This window comes from Schistocerca americana, chromosome 7 (genome assembly GCF_021461395.2).
Source record: "Schistocerca americana isolate TAMUIC-IGC-003095 chromosome 7, iqSchAmer2.1, whole genome shotgun sequence".
NCBI lineage: Eukaryota > Metazoa > Arthropoda > Insecta > Orthoptera > Acrididae > Schistocerca > Schistocerca americana.
Window position 1 is genome coordinate 44010109 of NC_060125.1, and position 17882 is coordinate 44027990.

Sequence of the window (17882 nt, forward strand, 5' to 3'; positions counted from 1 at the left end):
TGATAGTCCGGACGAGGCTCTCCAGGAATTAGAACTCGACGTCCCAAAAGAGATGCCGGTTACGGTTACTGACTCAAGTTTTTCTGAACCGTCGCACGCAGCTGTCGACGCTGCGGCTATTGACGTCATTCCGAGTGACGTACAGGCAGCTTTGGCACCACAACAGCCGAGCCCGCCGCCTGAAGTCGCGACGTCACCACAGGCCGAATCACAACAAGCGCGTGCTTCCGATCAGCATAACGAGGCAGGCAGTACTTGTGTACAAACTGACGGAAGTCAAAGTCCGTCTACAAACAAACACGAAGTTCGTGCTAGTGACAACAAACAAACTTGTCCACCTTCTGAGTCAGTTCTTTCCGCAGATCAGATGGTTGAGGCGTCACAGCACGTTATGGATTGCGAAGTCACTCAGGACCCTCCCACACCTCCGTCTGCCGATGTGTTCCCTAGCAGAGCACGTAGTAGGACCAAAGTTCAACCGAACGTCAACGCAGTACGGAAGAAAAACAAACCCAACGACACACAAGTGACTGTTCGTGATCCTCCCGACAATGCAGACCATTCCGAAGTCTCTATGCCCTTGTAATGCGACCAGTGTTGTTTAGTGACCCTTTCCGTACCTCACTGTAATAATGGCACAAGCGTACAAATTCGTCTCCCTGAACATAAATAAGATTCGATCTGATCTCAAAATTGCGGCCCTACAGCAGTTTCTATACGAATCTGACGCTGATATTGTGTTGTTGCAGGAAGTTACTGTTTTAAATCTCTTCATCTCTGGTTTTAAAACCATATCAAACGTTGCTCCTGAGGAAAGTACAGGTACCGCACTTTTATTACGGGAAGGCATTCCAGTTGGGGAGATCGAGTTTCTAGATTCCGGTCGAGGAGTGAGCTGTAAAATTTTTGATGTAACCCTTGTTAATTTATATGCCCCATCAGGCAACAGCAACAAATTCGAACGGTCACGTTTTTATAAGGAGGATGTTACGTATCTGTTGAGGAGCAGTCCTCAAAACCTGATAATAGGAGGTGACTTCAACTGTGTTCTACGTAAAAACGATCAGTCCCCTAATTTTAACTACTGTAAAGAACTGCACGAGCTCGTTAAGAATATTAAGCTGAAAGATGCTTGGGAACTGAAGTATCCTACTTTAGTTAAATTCACTTTTTTCACCGTTACTTCATGCAGCCGTCTGGATAGAATTTATCTATCGGACTGTATCAGTGGCAGACTCCTAGCGGTTGACGTAATCCCGGCTAGTTTTACCGACCATTGCGCTTTTACGGCAACGGTTCACTTAAATCGACAGCCTACCAAATTATTTCGTTCCCCGTGGATGTTAAACATATCGCATCTGGCGGACGCTGAGTTATTTGACGTTATCAGGCATGTGTGGGAAACTTGTTTGCGTTCCATCACTTTTTATCCGACTAAAGCGATGTGGTGGACCGCTGTTGCGAAACCAAAGCTTCGAAAAAGTCTCATTTATTATAGTGCTCAGAAAGCACGCGCCTTCAAGAGGACCTTTGAGTTTTACTACACTGTGCTGCGACAACTGTATGATTCATCCACTGCGACCAACACTAACTTTCCATCAATTCAACGTGTCAAGGCTAAACTTGTCAGCTTGAAGCGTCAACAATTGGAAGGTCTGAAAGTTAAATCCAAACCTAAATCTGTTTTAGCCGACGAAATGACATCTATGTACCATTTATTTAAGCATTTCTCGCGCCGCCGCAGGGCTTTCATTGATGTTTTGGAAAGGGATAATGGGGAATTACTCTCTACTCAAGCGGCCATTATTAGTGAAATTCACCAACATTTCCAACGACTGTATTCCAGTGAAATTGTCAATGAACCTGCTGTCAGTGCAGTGGTCAATGTTTTTGATAGGGCGATTACTCCTGCTGACAATGTCGACTTTTTATCGGACTTCACTCCTGAGGAAGTTTTAGCCTTGATCTCCAAGTCGCCTTCCTTTAAATCGCCTGGTCCTGATGGTTTGCCCAAGGAATTTTATATCAAATTCTGGAATGTCCTTGGTGGTACTTTTACTGAAATTGTTAATGAAGTCATGAGTGGTGGTCCTCTTCCTGCCGAGTTCAAGGTGGGTAGAATTGTTTTAGTCCCGAAGAGAACTGGTCACAAGCGAGTTGATAATCTCCGTCCAATCACATTATTGAACTTTGATTATAAAACGATTGCCCGAGCGATTAATAGCAGAATGACCCCCATCCTTGGGAAAGTTATTCATTCACATCAGTCTTGCCTTCCAGGGAGATCCATTATGACTCCGGTTGCGGAGTACAGAGACGTTATTTCAGTAGCGGCCGTAACCAACATCAAATGTGCTTTCCTTTTTCTTGACTTTTGCAAAGCTTTTGACCGCGTTAGTCATCACTATTTAGAACGCATCCTGCAACGAATTGGACTCGAAGAACGAGCTGTGGCAGTCATTCGGCATATGATAACAGGCATTACTGCTAGGATCACCGTTAACGGTCAGCTGACACAAGCTGTTGGTATACGACGAGGTGTACCGCAAGGCAGTCCTTTGTCGATGTCGCTCTTTGTTTTGTCGCTCGAGCCATTTCTGAAGAGATTGTGTATCACATTAACTGGCCTTTCTGTCTTCGGGAGCAATCTTACTGTGAGGGCTTACGCCGATGATGTTGCTGTTATCCTACGTCATGAGTCTGAAGTGGCCCAATTGCGGGCTGAGATTGATACTTACAGCACTGCGTCTGGAGCGAAACTCAGTGAGGGTAAATGTAAGGTTCTAAGCTTACGGGGCTTCGAATCTCTTGCTATACCGTGGGCGCAGATCGTCGAACAACATGTTGCTCTGGGTATCATCATCGATAGGTGTCCCTTACGTATGGCAGCTAAAAACTGGAAACTTACTGCCAATCGAATACAGGGAGCTATAGTGGAAAACACCTGGCGATCGACAAATATCCTCCAGAAGATCAGGATTTTGAATACATACATACTCTGTAAAGCTTATTATGTCGCTCAGGTGTTCCCTCTTCCCAAAATGCAAGCCCATAAGATCATGCGTTTGTCCAGCAGGTTTGTGTGGCTCGGTCATATTTTTAAGTTAACCTATACCACACTGTCAAAGTCAGTGCAAGCTGGGGGCCTGCAACTCAATGATATCCGTCGAAAGGCGACAGCACTCTATATAAAACGAACAACTGTGATGATTACCACGATGCCCCATACTATCACATCGAAGCTGTTTCGCATTGTTCGCCCAAAATGTATGAAACCGCCAATTGACATCGGGAAACTAAACTTTCAATTGCAACATGTCGGTGTTTATTACCTCGAAATGAGTTACTTAGGTGACAGTGTTTCCACAAGTCCTTGTCTCACGACAGTGTTCTTAATTGCTCAGTGGCAGAAGTACGAAGCTCCAAATACAATTGAAATGCACTACCCAAGAATCGTCTGGACGGCAGTGTGGACCAATATTACTCTCAAAATTCATTCTTCCGATGTGCTTTCCGCCTGGTATAAAGTTGTCCACAATCTTATTCCAACCAACGAAAAACTCAACCGCATTGGCTTAAGTGCTACTGACAACTGCCTCAAATGTGGATTAGTAGACACTCTGAGGCACAGGTTTACTTGCTGCGGGCATCAGTTCAACTGGCATTGGGTGCGGAAACGATTGGCGCTGCTCACACGTAGCACTGAAAGTCTTTATACGACTGATATCCTCCTGTGGCCTGATACACGGTTTTACCCCAAAACGAAAAACAATACTGTTATGTGGATGCTGGGACATTTTGTCAATTACGTCATGACCCAACACGGAGAAGACAATATTACTGCCTTTACTGCTTATATGGCAACGGCATATTGGCGAAGAAACCAGTTCCCACACATTAAGAGGGATTTTGGCAATATGTTAACAATCCTGTTTGAGAAACAGGGAATTGGGTGATTCTAAAGTATATCCGCGATTCCTGTCACCATTTCCATGGTGAAGTTCCCAGGTACAAGTCAACAGTGACAACTATTTTCGTTATCATTTCGCCTATGGCGCTTGAAGAACCTGAAGTTTTCTTTTCTTTCTTCTTCCTCATTATTTGTTTTTTGAGGGAAGAGACATCCCTTTATTTTATTTATTTATTTATTTATTTTTTTTTTTTTTTCTTTCTCTCTTCTTGGTTTTGAGAAAGATTTCTAATCTTCGTTGGCACTTATATTCCAAAGAAGACGAAGCAATGAGCTCCTTGTAATCCCGAAGAAATTGAATTCCTTTTGTGTACTGTTGTACGATGCCAGTGAATCTGGAGACTTTGATTTCATTTGAATATAGCTGAAGAAGCTCGCCAAGGAAGGCATTCATGGAGAGCGCAAGGAGGGCTGTAAGGGGAGAAGGGAGGCCCTAAAAAAAAAAAAAAAAAAAAAAAGAAAAAAAAAAAAAAAAAAAAAAAAAAAAAAATGGATAAGGCGTCGGACTTCGGATCCGAAGATTGCAGGTTCGAATCCTGTCACGGTCGTGTTTTTCCAATTCTGCAAAAGAAACACACCGTTTTAGTGTAGCTATTGAGCAGTACGAAATCGTCTGAATGTTGCTGTTGTCCATTTCCTGCTTGGAGATGCACTTGAGCTTGATACACACACAGCCAGAACGGTGTTATCTAGCGAAATGGTCGGCTGAGTGCCGTCACCGCGAGTTTTGGCTGGCATTTGCGCATCTAAGACAGCGTCGGAAAGTAACCCGTTCGGCTTCTGAGTCAAATCAAATATGTGTGTTAATTTTGACACCACTAGCGCTGCAGGTTTTCATGCAATTCCTGTACCTCTCAGAAATGATTATGAAATAAAACTGAAGTACGTGACGTGTGTGACGCTAGGAAAACATTAGGCAGCATGGAGAGATTCTGTATGGGACCACCCCACCGAAACGAGAACTGTGTGTCGTGCGACCCGACACGTAGTCACCGACGCAGCCCGGCTAGCTCAGTCGGTAGAGCATGAGACTCTTAATCTCAGGGTCGTGGGTTCGAGCCCCACGCTGGGCGGAACGTAATTTTGTTCCGCTGCAGATGTAAATTACCGTTTCTCTGATCAATGTGACGTAATGGAAATAGCAACTTAAAACTTTGCCTACGTCTCCATCAGTCGCAAGGAAGTGTATCTGAAGGTGAAGGTGATTTCGTAGACATGTGTCAAAGACATGTTCTGAAATGTAAGTGGTGTTGGTTGGAGAGCACATCGGTTACGTGTGAGATGTGTAGCCAAGCAGTAATGGTGCGCCATAGCTGCAAATATTAGTCGGTAATATGAAGTGTTGTCAGCTTAAGCCTGATGATCCAGACGAGCGTAAGCACGAAGTACGCAAAACTACCGCTAGGCCGCGCCTCTTTAGCTCAGTGGCAGAGCACTGGTCTAGTAAACCAGGGGTCGTGAGTTCGATCCTCACAGGAGGCAAACGAATTTTCGAAATCAGTTGCGCGTCGTGGCCGTATAGCAAGCAGTGTCTGGAACGACGAACAATTAGCAACAGGTGTTTTATTTAGAATTACTCTCAGATGTGATTGAGGCGAATGTCGCAGATAAAGCATTTTCCAAAGCGGTACAGCGTAGGGTGGGAGGCGGCAGTCTGAATTATATTTTTTACATGTGTTTTTCAAAAATCACAGAGCCTCTCGCGAGCGTCGTCGTCGTCGTCGACGCCGCCGCTTCTGCAGAAGTAGCAAATCGCCATCGTAGCAAATGCGGCGAGGGACGCCCTGCCTTCGATTTCGAATGCACAAAGTGTGTGGTCTTGATTCCCAATCTCTACTTGGTCGGTCTCGTAAAGGCTTGCATGTAACGAATGGGTGGGAAGCAGCAAGAGGCAGCGGCTGTGTAGAACGAAAACACAATTCCTCAGCGGTATGAGCGTTTCGAGATGACACGAATGTAAGGAATACTTGGCGGCCAGTGACCGTGTGGCCTAATGGATAAGGCGTCGGACTTCGGATCCGAAGATTGCACGTTCGAATCCTGTCACGGTCGTGTTTTTCCAATTCTGCAAAAGAAACACACCGTTTTAGTGTAGCTATTGAGCAGTACGAAATCGTCTGAATGTTGCTGTTGTCCATTTCCTGCTTGGAGATGCACTTGAGCTTGATACACACACAGCCAGAACGGTGTTATCTAGCGAAATGGTCGGCTGAGTGCCGTCACCGCGAGTTTTGGCTGGCATTTGCGCATCTAAGACAGCGTCGGAAAGTAACCCGTTCGGCTTCTGAGTCAAATCAAATATGTGTGTTAATTTTGACACCACTAGCGCTGCAGGTTTTCATGCAATTCCTGTACCTCTCAGAAATGATTATGAAATAAAACTGAAGTACGTGACGTGTGTGACGCTAGGAAAACATTAGGCAGCATGGAGAGATTCTGTATGGGACCACCCCACCGAAACGAGAACTGTGTGTCGTGCGACCCGACACGTAGTCACCGACGCAGCCCGGCTAGCTCAGTCGGTAGAGCATGAGACTCTTAATCTCAGGGTCGTGGGTTCGAGCCCCACGCTGGGCGGGACGTAATTTTGTTCCGCTGCAGATGTAAATTACCGTTTCTCTGATCAATGTGACGTAATGGAAATAGCAACTTAAAACTTTGCCTACGTCTCCATCAGTCGCAAGGAAGTGTATCTGAAGGTGAAGGTGATTTCGTAGACATGTGTCAAAGACATGTTCTGAAATGTAAGTGGTGTTGGTTGGAGAGCACATCGGTTACGTGTGAGATGTGTAGCCAAGCAGTAATGGTGCGCCATAGCTGCAAATATTAGTCGGTAATATGAAGTGTTGTCAGCTTAAGCCTGATGATCCAGACGAGCGTAAGCACGAAGTACGCAAAACTACCGCTAGGCCGCGCCTCTTTAGCTCAGTGGCAGAGCACTGGTCTAGTAAACCAGGGGTCGTGAGTTCGATCCTCACAGGAGGCAAACGAATTTTCGAAATCAGTTGCGCGTCGTGGCCGTATAGCAAGCAGTGTCTGGAACGACGAACAATTAGCAACAGGTGTTTTATTTAGAATTACTCTCAGATGTGATTGAGGCGAATGTCGCAGATAAAGCATTTTCCAAAGCGGTACAGCGTAGGGTGGGAGGCGGCAGTCTGAATTATATTTTTTACATGTGTTTTTCAAAAATCACAGAGCCTCTCGCGAGCGTCGTCGTCGTCGTCGACGCCGCCGCTTCTGCAGAAGTAGCAAATCGCCATCGTAGCAAATGCGGCGAGGGACGCCCTGCCTTCGATTTCGAATGCACAAAGTGTGTGGTCTTGATTCCCAATCTCTACTTGGTCGGTCTCGTAAAGGCTTGCATGTAACGAATGGGTGGGAAGCAGCAAGAGGCAGCGGCTGTGTAGAACGAAAACACAATTCCTCAGCGGTATGAGCGTTTCGAGATGACACGAATGTAAGGAATACTTGGCGGCCAGTGACCGTGTGGCCTAGTGGATAAGGCGTCGGACTTCGGATCCGAAGATTGCACGTTCGAATCCTGTCACGGTCGTGTTTTTCCAATTCTGCAAAAGAAACACACCGTTTTAGTGTAGCTATTGAGCAGTACGAAATCGTCTGAATGTTGCTGTTGTCCATTTCCTGCTTGGAGATGCACTTGAGCTTGATACACACACAGCCAGAACGGTGTTATCTAGCGAAATGGTCGGCTGAGTGCCGTCACCGCGAGTTTTGGCTGGCATTTGCGCATCTAAGACAGCGTCGGAAAGTAACCCGTTCGGCTTCTGAGTCAAATCAAATATGTGTGTTAATTTTGACACCACTAGCGCTGCAGGTTTTCATGCAATTCCTGTACCTCTCAGAAATGATTATGAAATAAAACTGAAGTACGTGACGTGTGTGACGCTAGGAAAACATTAGGCAGCATGGAGAGATTCTGTATGGGACCACCCCACCGAAACGAGAACTGTGTGTCGTGCGACCCGACACGTAGTCACCGACGCAGCCCGGCTAGCTCAGTCGGTAGAGCATGAGACTCTTAATCTCAGGGTCGTGGGTTCGAGCCCCACGCTGGGCGGGACGTAATTTTGTTCCGCTGCAGATGTAAATTACCGTTTCTCTGATCAATGTGACGTAATGGAAATAGCAACTTAAAACTTTGCCTACGTCTCCATCAGTCGCAAGGAAGTGTATCTGAAGGTGAAGGTGATTTCGTAGACATGTGTCAAAGACATGTTCTGAAATGTAAGTGGTGTTGGTTGGAGAGCACATCGGTTACGTGTGAGATGTGTAGCCAAGCAGTAATGGTGCGCCATAGCTGCAAATATTAGTCGGTAATATGAAGTGTTGTCAGCTTAAGCCTGATGATCCAGACGAGCGTAAGCACGAAGTACGCAAAACTACCGCTAGGCCGCGCCTCTTTAGCTCAGTGGCAGAGCACTGGTCTAGTAAACCAGGGGTCGTGAGTTCGATCCTCACAGGAGGCAAACGAATTTTCGAAATCAGTTGCGCGTCGTGGCCGTATAGCAAGCAGTGTCTGGAACGACGAACAATTAGCAACAGGTGTTTTATTTAGAATTACTCTCAGATGTGATTGAGGCGAATGTCGCAGATAAAGCATTTTCCAAAGCGGTACAGCGTAGGGTGGGAGGCGGCAGTCTGAATTATATTTTTTACATGTGTTTTTCAAATATCACAGAGCCTCTCGCGAGCGTCGTCGTCGTCGTCGACGCCGCCGCTTCTGCAGAAGTAGCAAATCGCCATCGTAGCAAATGCGGCGAGGGACGCCCTGCCTTCGATTTCGAATGCACAAAGTGTGTGGTCTTGATTCCCAATCTCTACTTGGTCGGTCTCGTAAAGGCTTGCATGTAACGAATGGGTGGGAAGCAGCAAGAGGCAGCGGCTGTGTAGAACGAAAACACAATTCCTCAGCGGTATGAGCGTTTCGAGATGACACGAATGTAAGGAATACTTGGCGGCCAGTGACCGTGTGGCCTAATGGATAAGGCGTCGGACTTCGGATCCGAAGATTGCAGGTTCGAATCCTGTCACGGTCGTGTTTTTCCAATTCTGCAAAAGAAACACACCGTTTTAGTGTAGCTATTGAGCAGTACGAAATCGTCTGAATGTTGCTGTTGTCCATTTCCTGCTTGGAGATGCACTTGAGCTTGATACACACACAGCCAGAACGGTGTTATCTAGCGAAATGGTCGGCTGAGTGCCGTCACCGCGAGTTTTGGCTGGCATTTGCGCATCTAAGACAGCGTCGGAAAGTAACCCGTTCGGCTTCTGAGTCAAATCAAATATGTGTGTTAATTTTGACACCACTAGCGCTGCAGGTTTTCATGCAATTCCTGTACCTCTCAGAAATGATTATGAAATAAAACTGAAGTACGTGACGTGTGTGACGCTAGGAAAACATTAGGCAGCATGGAGAGATTCTGTATGGGACCACCCCACCGAAACGAGAACTGTGTGTCGTGCGACCCGACACGTAGTCACCGACGCAGCCCGGCTAGCTCAGTCGGTAGAGCATGAGACTCTTAATCTCAGGGTCGTGGGTTCGAGCCCCACGCTGGGTGGGACGTAATTTTGTTCCGCTGCAGATGTAAATTACCGTTTCTCTGATCAATGTGACGTAATGGAAATAGCAACTTAAAACTTTGCCTACGTCTCCATCAGTCGCAAGGAAGTGTATCTGAAGGTGAAGGTGATTTCGTAGACATGTGTCAAAGACATGTTCTGAAATGTAAGTGGTGTTGGTTGGAGAGCACATCGGTTACGTGTGAGATGTGTAGCCAAGCAGTAATGGTGCGCCATAGCTGCAAATATTAGTCGGTCATATGAAGTGTTGTCAGCTTAAGCCTGATGATCCAGACGAGCGTAAGCACGAAGTACGCAAAACTACCGCTAGGCCGCGCCTCTTTAGCTCAGTGGCAGAGCACTGGTCTAGTAAACCAGGGGTCGTGAGTTCGATCCTCACAGGAGGCAAACGAATTTTCGAAATCAGTTGCGCGTCGTGGCCGTATAGCAAGCAGTGTCTGGAACGACGAACAATTAGCAACAGGTGTTTTATTTAGAATTACTCTCAGATGTGATTGAGGCGAATGTCGCAGATAAAGCATTTTCCAAAGCGGTACAGCGTAGGGTGGGAGGCGGCAGTCTGAATTATATTTTTTACATGTGTTTTTCAAAAATCACAGAGCCTCTCGCGAGCGTCGTCGTCGTCGTCGACGCCGCCGCTTCTGCAGAAGTAGCAAATCGCCATCGTAGCAAATGCGGCGAGGGACGCCCTGCCTTCGATTTCGAATGCACAAAGTGTGTGGTCTTGATTCCCGCAGTCTGAATTATATTTTTTACATGTGTTTTTCAAAAATCACAGAGCCTCTCGCGAGCGTCGTCGTCGTCGTCGACGCCGCCGCTTCTGCAGAAGTAGCAAATCGCCATCGTAGCAAATGCGGCGAGGGACGCCCTGCCTTCGATTTCGAATGCACAAAGTGTGTGGTCTTGATTCCCAATCTCTACTTGGTCGGTCTCGTAAAGGCTTGCATGTAACGAATGGGTGGGAAGCAGCAAGAGGCAGCGGCTGTGTAGAACGAAAACACAATTCCTCAGCGGTATGAGCGTTTCGAGATGACACGAATGTAAGGAATACTTGGCGGCCAGTGACCGTGTGGCCTAATGGATAAGGCGTCGGACTTCGGATCCGAAGATTGCACGTTCGAATCCTGTCACGGTCGTGTTTTTCCAATTCTGCAAAAGAAACACACCGTTTTAGTGTAGCTATTGAGCAGTACGAAATCGTCTGAATGTTGCTGTTGTCCATTTCCTGCTTGGAGATGCACTTGAGCTTGATACACACACAGCCAGAACGGTGTTATCTAGCGAAATGGTCGGCTGAGTGCCGTCACCGCGAGTTTTGGCTGGCATTTGCGCATCTAAGACAGCGTCGGAAAGTAACCCGTTCGGCTTCTGAGTCAAATCAAATATGTGTGTTAATTTTGACACCACTAGTGCTGCAGGTTTTCATGCAATTCCTGTACCTCTCAGAAATGATTATGAAATAAAACTGAAGTACGTGACGTGTGTGACGCTAGGAAAACATTAGGCAGCATGGAGAGATTCTGTATGGGACCACCCCACCGAAACGAGAACTGTGTGTCGTGCGACCCGACACGTAGTCACCGACGCAGCCCGGCTAGCTCAGTCGGTAGAGCATGAGACTCTTAATCTCAGGGTCGTGGGTTCGAGCCCCACGCTGGGCGGGACGTAATTTTGTTCCGCTGCAGATGTAAATTACCGTTTCTCTGATCAATGTGACGTAATGGAAATAGCAACTTAAAACTTTGCCTACGTCTCCATCAGTCGCAAGGAAGTGTATCTGAAGGTGAAGGTGATTTCGTAGACATGTGTCAAAGACATGTTCTGAAATGTAAGTGGTGTTGGTTGGAGAGCACATCGGTTACGTGTGAGATGTGTAGCCAAGCAGTAATGGTGCGCCATAGCTGCAAATATTAGTCGGTAATATGAAGTGTTGTCAGCTTAAGCCTGATGATCCAGACGAGCGTAAGCACGAAGTACGCAAAACTACCGCTAGGCCGCGCCTCTTTAGCTCAGTGGCAGAGCACTGGTCTAGTAAACCAGGGGTCGTGAGTTCGATCCTCACAGGAGGCAAACGAATTTTCGAAATCAGTTGCGCGTCGTGGCCGTATAGCAAGCAGTGTCTGGAACGACGAACAATTAGCAACAGGTGTTTTATTTAGAATTACTCTCAGATGTGATTGAGGCGAATGTCGCAGATAAAGCATTTTCCAAAGCGATACAGCGTAGGGTGGGAGGCGGCAGTCTGAATTATATTTTTTACATGTGTTTTTCAAAAATCACAGAGCCTCTCGCGAGCGTCGTCGTCGTCGTCGACGCCGCCGCTTCTGCAGAAGTAGCAAATCGCCATCGTAGCAAATGCGGCGAGGGACGCCCTGCCTTCGATTTCGAATGCACAAAGTGTGTGGTCTTGATTCCCAATCTCTACTTGGTCGGTCTCGTAAAGGCTTGCATGTAACGAATGGGTGGGAAGCAGCAAGAGGCAGCGGCTGTGTAGAACGAAAACACAATTCCTCAGCGGTATGAGCGTTTCGAGATGACACGAATGTAAGGAATACTTGGCGGCCAGTGACCGTGTGGCCTAATGGATAAGGCGTCGGACTTCGGATCCGAAGATTGCACGTTCGAATCCTGTCACGGTCGTGTTTTTCCAATTCTGCAAAAGAAACACACCGTTTTAGTGTAGCTATTGAGCAGTACGAAATCGTCTGAATGTTGCTGTTGTCCATTTCCTGCTTGGAGATGCACTTGAGCTTGATACACACACAGCCAGAACGGTGTTATCTAGCGAAATGGTCGGCTGAGTGCCGTCACCGCGAGTTTTGGCTGGCATTTGCGCATCTAAGACAGCGTCGGAAAGTAACCCGTTCGGCTTCTGAGTCAAATCAAATATGTGTGTTAATTTTGACACCACTAGCGCTGCAGGTTTTCATGCAATTCCTGTACCTCTCAGAAATGATTATGAAATAAAACTGAAGTACGTGACGTGTGTGACGCTAGGAAAACATTAGGCAGCATGGAGAGATTCTGTATGGGACCACCCCACCGAAACGAGAACTGTGTGTCGTGCGACCCGACACGTAGTCACCGACGCAGCCCGGCTAGCTCAGTCGGTAGAGCATGAGACTCTTAATCTCAGGGTCGTGGGTTCGAGCCCCACGCTGGGCGGGACGTAATTTTGTTCCGCTGCAGATGTAAATTACCGTTTCTCTGATCAATGTGACGTAATGGAAATAGCAACTTAAAACTTTGCCTACGTCTCCATCAGTCGCAAGGAAGTGTATCTGAAGGTGAAGGTGATTTCGTAGACATGTGTCAAAGACATGTTCTGAAATGTAAGTGGTGTTGGTTGGAGAGCACATCGGTTACGTGTGAGATGTGTAGCCAAGCAGTAATGGTGCGCCATAGCTGCAAATATTAGTCGGTCATATGAAGTGTTGTCAGCTTAAGCCTGATGATCCAGACGAGCGTAAGCACGAAGTACGCAAAACTACCGCTAGGCCGCGCCTCTTTAGCTCAGTGGCAGAGCACTGGTCTAGTAAACCAGGGGTCGTGAGTTCGATCCTCACAGGAGGCAAACGAATTTTCGAAATCAGTTGCGCGTCGTGGCCGTATAGCAAGCAGTGTCTGGAACGACGAACAATTAGCAACAGGTGTTTTATTTAGAATTACTCTCAGATGTGATTGAGGCGAATGTCGCAGATAAAGCATTTTCCAAAGCGGTACAGCGTAGGGTGGGAGGCGGCAGTCTGAATTATATTTTTTACATGTGTTTTTCAAAAATCACAGAGCCTCTCGCGAGCGTCGTCGTCGTCGTCGACGCCGCCGCTTCTGCAGAAGTAGCAAATCGCCATCGTAGCAAATGCGGCGAGGGACGCCCTGCCTTCGATTTCGAATGCACAAAGTGTGTGGTCTTGATTCCCAATCTCTACTTGGTCGGTCTCGTAAAGGCTTGCATGTAACGAATGGGTGGGAAGCAGCAAGAGGCAGCGGCTGTGTAGAACGAAAACACAATTCCTCAGCGGTATGAGCGTTTCGAGATGACACGAATGTAAGGAATACTTGGCGGCCAGTGACCGTGTGGCCTAATGGATAAGGCGTCGGACTTCGGATCCGAAGATTGCACGTTCGAATCCTGTCACGGTCGTGTTTTTCCAATTCTGCAAAAGAAACACACCGTTTTAGTGTAGCTATTGAGCAGTACGAAATCGTCTATTTGTTGCTGTTGTCCATTTCCTGCTTGGAGATGCACTTGAGCTTGATACACACACAGCCAGAACGGTGTTATCTAGCGAAATGGTCGGCTGAGTGCCGTCACCGCGAGATTTGGCTGGCATTTGCGCATCTAAGACAGCGTCGGAAAGTAACCCGTTCGGCTTCTGAGTCAAATCAAATATGTGTGTTAATTTTGACACCACTAGCGCTGCAGGTTTTCATGCAATTCCTGTACCTCTCAGAAATGATTATGAAATAAAACTGAAGTACGTGACGTGTGTGACGCTAGGAAAACATTAGGCAGCATGGAGAGATTCTGTATGGGACCACCCCACCGAAACGAGAACTGTGTGTCGTGCGACCCGACACGTAGTCACCGACGCAGCCCGGCTAGCTCTGTCGGTAGAGCATGAGACTCTTAATCTCAGGGTCGTGGGTTCGAGCCCCACGCTGGGCGGGACGTAATTTTGTTCCGCTGCAGATGTAAATTACCGTTTCTCTGATCAATGTGACGTAATGGAAATAGCAACTTAAAACTTTGCCTACGTCTCCATCAGTCGCAAGGAAGTGTATCTGAAGGTGAAGGTGATTTCGTAGACATGTGTCAAAGACATGTTCTGAAATGTAAGTGGTGTTGGTTGGAGAGCACATCGGTTACGTGTGAGATGTGTAGCCAAGCAGTAATGGTGCGCCATAGCTGCAAATATTAGTCGGTAATATGAAGTGTTGTCAGCTTAAGCCTGATGATCCAGACGAGCGTAAGCACGAAGTACGCAAAACTACCGCTAGGCCGCGCCTCTTTAGCTCAGTGGCAGAGCACTGGTCTAGTAAACCAGGGGTCGTGAGTTCGATCCTCACAGGAGGCAAACGAATTTTCGAAATCAGTTGCGCGTCGTGGCCGTATAGCAAGCAGTGTCTGGAACGACGAACAATTAGCAACAGGTGTTTTATTTAGAATTACTCTCAGATGTGATTGAGGCGAATGTCGCAGATAAAGCATTTTCCAAAGCGGTACAGCGTAGGGTGGGAGGCGGCAGTCTGAATTATATTTTTTACATGTGTTTTTCAAATATCACAGAGCCTCTCGCGAGCGTCGTCGTCGTCGTCGACGCCGCCGCTTCTGCAGAAGTAGCAAATCGCCATCGTAGCAAATGCGGCGAGGGACGCCCTGCCTTCGATTTCGAATGCACAAAGTGTGTGGTCTTGATTCCCAATCTCTACTTGGTCGGTCTCGTAAAGGCTTGCATGTAACGAATGGGTGGGAAGCAGCAAGAGGCAGCGGCTGTGTAGAACGAAAACACAATTCCTCAGCGGTATGAGCGTTTCGAGATGACACGAATGTAAGGAATACTTGGCGGCCAGTGACCGTGTGGCCTAATGGATAAGGCGTCGGACTTCGGATCCGAAGATTGCACGTTCGAATCCTGTCACGGTCGTGTTTTTCCAATTCTGCAAAAGAAACACACCGTTTTAGTGTAGCTATTGAGCAGTACGAAATCGTCTATTTGTTGCTGTTGTCCATTTCCTGCTTGGAGATGCACTTGAGCTTGATACACACACAGCCAGAACGGTGTTATCTAGCGAAATGGTCGGCTGAGTGCCGTCACCGCGAGTTTTGGCTGGCATTTGCGCATCTAAGACAGCGTCGGAAAGTAACCCGTTCGGCTTCTGAGTCAAATCAAATATGTGTGTTAATTTTGACACCACTAGCGCTGCAGGTTTTCATGCAATTCCTGTACCTCTCAGAAATGATTATGAAATAAAACTGAAGTACGTGACGTGTGTGACGCTAGGAAAACATTAGGCAGCATGGAGAGATTCTGTATGGGACCACCCCACCGAAACGAGAACTGTGTGTCGTGCGACCCGACACGTAGTCACCGACGCAGCCCGGCTAGCTCTGTCGGTAGAGCATGAGACTCTTAATCTCAGGGTCGTGGGTTCGAGCCCCACGCTGGGCGGGACGTAATTTTGTTCCGCTGCAGATGTAAATTACCGTTTCTCTGATCAATGTGACGTAATGGAAATAGCAACTTAAAACTTTGCCTACGTCTCCATCAGTCGCAAGGAAGTGTATCTGAAGGTGAAGGTGATTTCGTAGACATGTGTCAAAGACATGTTCTGAAATGTAAGTGGTGTTGGTTGGAGAGCACATCGGTTACGTGTGAGATGTGTAGCCAAGCAGTAATGGTGCGCCATAGCTGCAAATATTAGTCGGTAATATGAAGTGTTGTCAGCTTAAGCCTGATGATCCAGACGAGCGTAAGCACGAAGTACGCAAAACTACCGCTAGGCCGCGCCTCTTTAGCTCAGTGGCAGAGCACTGGTCTAGTAAACCAGGGGTCGTGAGTTCGATCCTCACAGGAGGCAAACGAATTTTCGAAATCAGTTGCGCGTCGTGGCCGTATAGCAAGCAGTGTCTGGAACGACGAACAATTAGCAACAGGTGTTTTATTTAGAATTACTCTCAGATGTGATTGAGGCGAATGTCGCAGATAAAGCATTTTCCAAAGCGATACAGCGTAGGGTGGGAGGCGGCAGTCTGAATTATATTTTTTACATGTGTTTTTCAAAAATCACAGAGCCTCTCGCGAGCGTCGTCGTCGTCGTCGACGCCGCCGCTTCTGCAGAAGTAGCAAATCGCCATCGTAGCAAATGCGGCGAGGGACGCCCTGCCTTCGATTTCGAATGCACAAAGTGTGTGGTCTTGATTCCCAATCTCTACTTGGTCGGTCTCGTAAAGGCTTGCATGTAACGAATGGGTGGGAAGCAGCAAGAGGCAGCGGCTGTGTAGAACGAAAACACAATTCCTCAGCGGTATGAGCGTTTCGAGATGACACGAATGTAAGGAATACTTGGCGGCCAGTGACCGTGTGGCCTAATGGATAAGGCGTCGGACTTCGGATCCGAAGATTGCACGTTCGAATCCTGTCACGGTCGTGTTTTTCCAATTCTGCAAAAGAAACACACCGTTTTAGTGTAGCTATTGAGCAGTACGAAATCGTCTGAATGTTGCTGTTGTCCATTTCCTGCTTGGAGATGCACTTGAGCTTGATACACACACAGCCAGAACGGTGTTATCTAGCGAAATGGTCGGCTGAGTGCCGTCACCGCGAGTTTTGGCTGGCATTTGCGCATCTAAGACAGCGTCGGAAAGTAACCCGTTCGGCTTCTGAGTCAAATCAAATATGTGTGTTAATTTTGACACCACTAGCGCTGCAGGTTTTCATGCAATTCCTGTACCTCTCAGAAATGATTATGAAATAAAACTGAAGTACGTGACGTGTGTGACGCTAGGAAAACATTAGGCAGCATGGAGAGATTCTGTATGGGACCACCCCACCGAAACGAGAACTGTGTGTCGTGCGACCCGACACGTAGTCACCGACGCAGCCCGGCTAGCTCAGTCGGTAGAGCATGAGACTCTTAATCTCAGGGTCGTGGGTTCGAGCCCCACGCTGGGCGGGACGTAATTTTGTTCCGCTGCAGATGTAAATTACCGTTTCTCTGATCAATGTGACGTAATGGAAATAGCAACTTAAAACTTTGCCTACGTCTCCATCAGTCGCAAGGAAGTGTATCTGAAGGTGAAGGTGATTTCGTAGACATGTGTCAAAGACATGTTCTGAAATGTAAGTGGTGTTGGTTGGAGAGCACATCGGTTACGTGTGAGATGTGTAGCCAAGCAGTAATGGTGCGCCATAGCTGCAAATATTAGTCGGTCATATGAAGTGTTGTCAGCTTAAGCCTGATGATCCAGACGAGCGTAAGCACGAAGTACGCAAAACTACCGCTAGGCCGCGCCTCTTTAGCTCAGTGGCAGAGCACTGGTCTAGTAAACCAGGGGTCGTGAGTTCGATCCTCACAGGAGGCAAACGAATTTTCGAAATCAGTTGCGCGTCGTGGCCGTATAGCAAGCAGTGTCTGGAACGACGAACAATTAGCAACAGGTGTTTTATTTAGAATTACTCTCAGATGTGATTGAGGCGAATGTCGCAGATAAAGCATTTTCCAAAGCGGTACAGCGTAGGGTGGGAGGCGGCAGTCTGAATTATATTTTTTACATGTGTTTTTCAAAAATCACAGAGCCTCT

The 17882-nt window shown here is 47.3% G+C and overlaps 26 non-coding genes across 26 annotated transcripts; all 26 read left to right on the forward strand.

The window, feature by feature from the left end:
* Positions 1 to 4970: 4970 nt before the first annotated feature.
* On the forward strand, positions 4971 to 5043 carry Trnak-cuu. The gene has a single exon. It is a non-coding gene; the product is annotated as a tRNA-Lys (tRNA).
* Positions 5044 to 5380: 337 nt separating this feature from the next.
* Trnat-agu lies at positions 5381 to 5452 on the forward strand. Its single transcript has one exon. It is a non-coding gene; the product is annotated as a tRNA-Thr (tRNA).
* A 497-nt stretch (positions 5453 to 5949) lies between these two features.
* Trnar-ucg lies at positions 5950 to 6022 on the forward strand. The gene has a single exon. It is a non-coding gene; the product is annotated as a tRNA-Arg (tRNA).
* A 452-nt stretch (positions 6023 to 6474) lies between these two features.
* On the forward strand, positions 6475 to 6547 carry Trnak-cuu. The gene has a single exon. It is a non-coding gene; the product is annotated as a tRNA-Lys (tRNA).
* A 337-nt stretch (positions 6548 to 6884) lies between these two features.
* Trnat-agu lies at positions 6885 to 6956 on the forward strand. The gene has a single exon. It is a non-coding gene; the product is annotated as a tRNA-Thr (tRNA).
* A 497-nt stretch (positions 6957 to 7453) lies between these two features.
* On the forward strand, positions 7454 to 7526 carry Trnar-ucg. The gene has a single exon. It is a non-coding gene; the product is annotated as a tRNA-Arg (tRNA).
* Positions 7527 to 7978: 452 nt separating this feature from the next.
* Positions 7979 to 8051, forward strand: Trnak-cuu. Its single transcript has one exon. It is a non-coding gene; the product is annotated as a tRNA-Lys (tRNA).
* A 337-nt stretch (positions 8052 to 8388) lies between these two features.
* Positions 8389 to 8460, forward strand: Trnat-agu. Its single transcript has one exon. It is a non-coding gene; the product is annotated as a tRNA-Thr (tRNA).
* A 497-nt stretch (positions 8461 to 8957) lies between these two features.
* Trnar-ucg lies at positions 8958 to 9030 on the forward strand. The gene has a single exon. It is a non-coding gene; the product is annotated as a tRNA-Arg (tRNA).
* A 452-nt stretch (positions 9031 to 9482) lies between these two features.
* On the forward strand, positions 9483 to 9555 carry Trnak-cuu. The gene has a single exon. It is a non-coding gene; the product is annotated as a tRNA-Lys (tRNA).
* Positions 9556 to 9892: 337 nt separating this feature from the next.
* Positions 9893 to 9964, forward strand: Trnat-agu. The gene has a single exon. It is a non-coding gene; the product is annotated as a tRNA-Thr (tRNA).
* Positions 9965 to 10640: 676 nt separating this feature from the next.
* On the forward strand, positions 10641 to 10713 carry Trnar-ucg. The gene has a single exon. It is a non-coding gene; the product is annotated as a tRNA-Arg (tRNA).
* A 452-nt stretch (positions 10714 to 11165) lies between these two features.
* On the forward strand, positions 11166 to 11238 carry Trnak-cuu. Its single transcript has one exon. It is a non-coding gene; the product is annotated as a tRNA-Lys (tRNA).
* Positions 11239 to 11575: 337 nt separating this feature from the next.
* Trnat-agu lies at positions 11576 to 11647 on the forward strand. Its single transcript has one exon. It is a non-coding gene; the product is annotated as a tRNA-Thr (tRNA).
* A 497-nt stretch (positions 11648 to 12144) lies between these two features.
* Trnar-ucg lies at positions 12145 to 12217 on the forward strand. The gene has a single exon. It is a non-coding gene; the product is annotated as a tRNA-Arg (tRNA).
* A 452-nt stretch (positions 12218 to 12669) lies between these two features.
* Trnak-cuu lies at positions 12670 to 12742 on the forward strand. The gene has a single exon. It is a non-coding gene; the product is annotated as a tRNA-Lys (tRNA).
* A 337-nt stretch (positions 12743 to 13079) lies between these two features.
* Positions 13080 to 13151, forward strand: Trnat-agu. The gene has a single exon. It is a non-coding gene; the product is annotated as a tRNA-Thr (tRNA).
* Positions 13152 to 13648: 497 nt separating this feature from the next.
* On the forward strand, positions 13649 to 13721 carry Trnar-ucg. The gene has a single exon. It is a non-coding gene; the product is annotated as a tRNA-Arg (tRNA).
* Positions 13722 to 14173: 452 nt separating this feature from the next.
* Positions 14174 to 14246, forward strand: Trnak-cuu. Its single transcript has one exon. It is a non-coding gene; the product is annotated as a tRNA-Lys (tRNA).
* A 337-nt stretch (positions 14247 to 14583) lies between these two features.
* On the forward strand, positions 14584 to 14655 carry Trnat-agu. Its single transcript has one exon. It is a non-coding gene; the product is annotated as a tRNA-Thr (tRNA).
* Positions 14656 to 15152: 497 nt separating this feature from the next.
* Trnar-ucg lies at positions 15153 to 15225 on the forward strand. The gene has a single exon. It is a non-coding gene; the product is annotated as a tRNA-Arg (tRNA).
* Positions 15226 to 15677: 452 nt separating this feature from the next.
* Positions 15678 to 15750, forward strand: Trnak-cuu. The gene has a single exon. It is a non-coding gene; the product is annotated as a tRNA-Lys (tRNA).
* A 337-nt stretch (positions 15751 to 16087) lies between these two features.
* Positions 16088 to 16159, forward strand: Trnat-agu. The gene has a single exon. It is a non-coding gene; the product is annotated as a tRNA-Thr (tRNA).
* Positions 16160 to 16656: 497 nt separating this feature from the next.
* Trnar-ucg lies at positions 16657 to 16729 on the forward strand. The gene has a single exon. It is a non-coding gene; the product is annotated as a tRNA-Arg (tRNA).
* A 452-nt stretch (positions 16730 to 17181) lies between these two features.
* Trnak-cuu lies at positions 17182 to 17254 on the forward strand. Its single transcript has one exon. It is a non-coding gene; the product is annotated as a tRNA-Lys (tRNA).
* Positions 17255 to 17591: 337 nt separating this feature from the next.
* Positions 17592 to 17663, forward strand: Trnat-agu. Its single transcript has one exon. It is a non-coding gene; the product is annotated as a tRNA-Thr (tRNA).
* Positions 17664 to 17882: the final 219 nt, after the last annotated feature.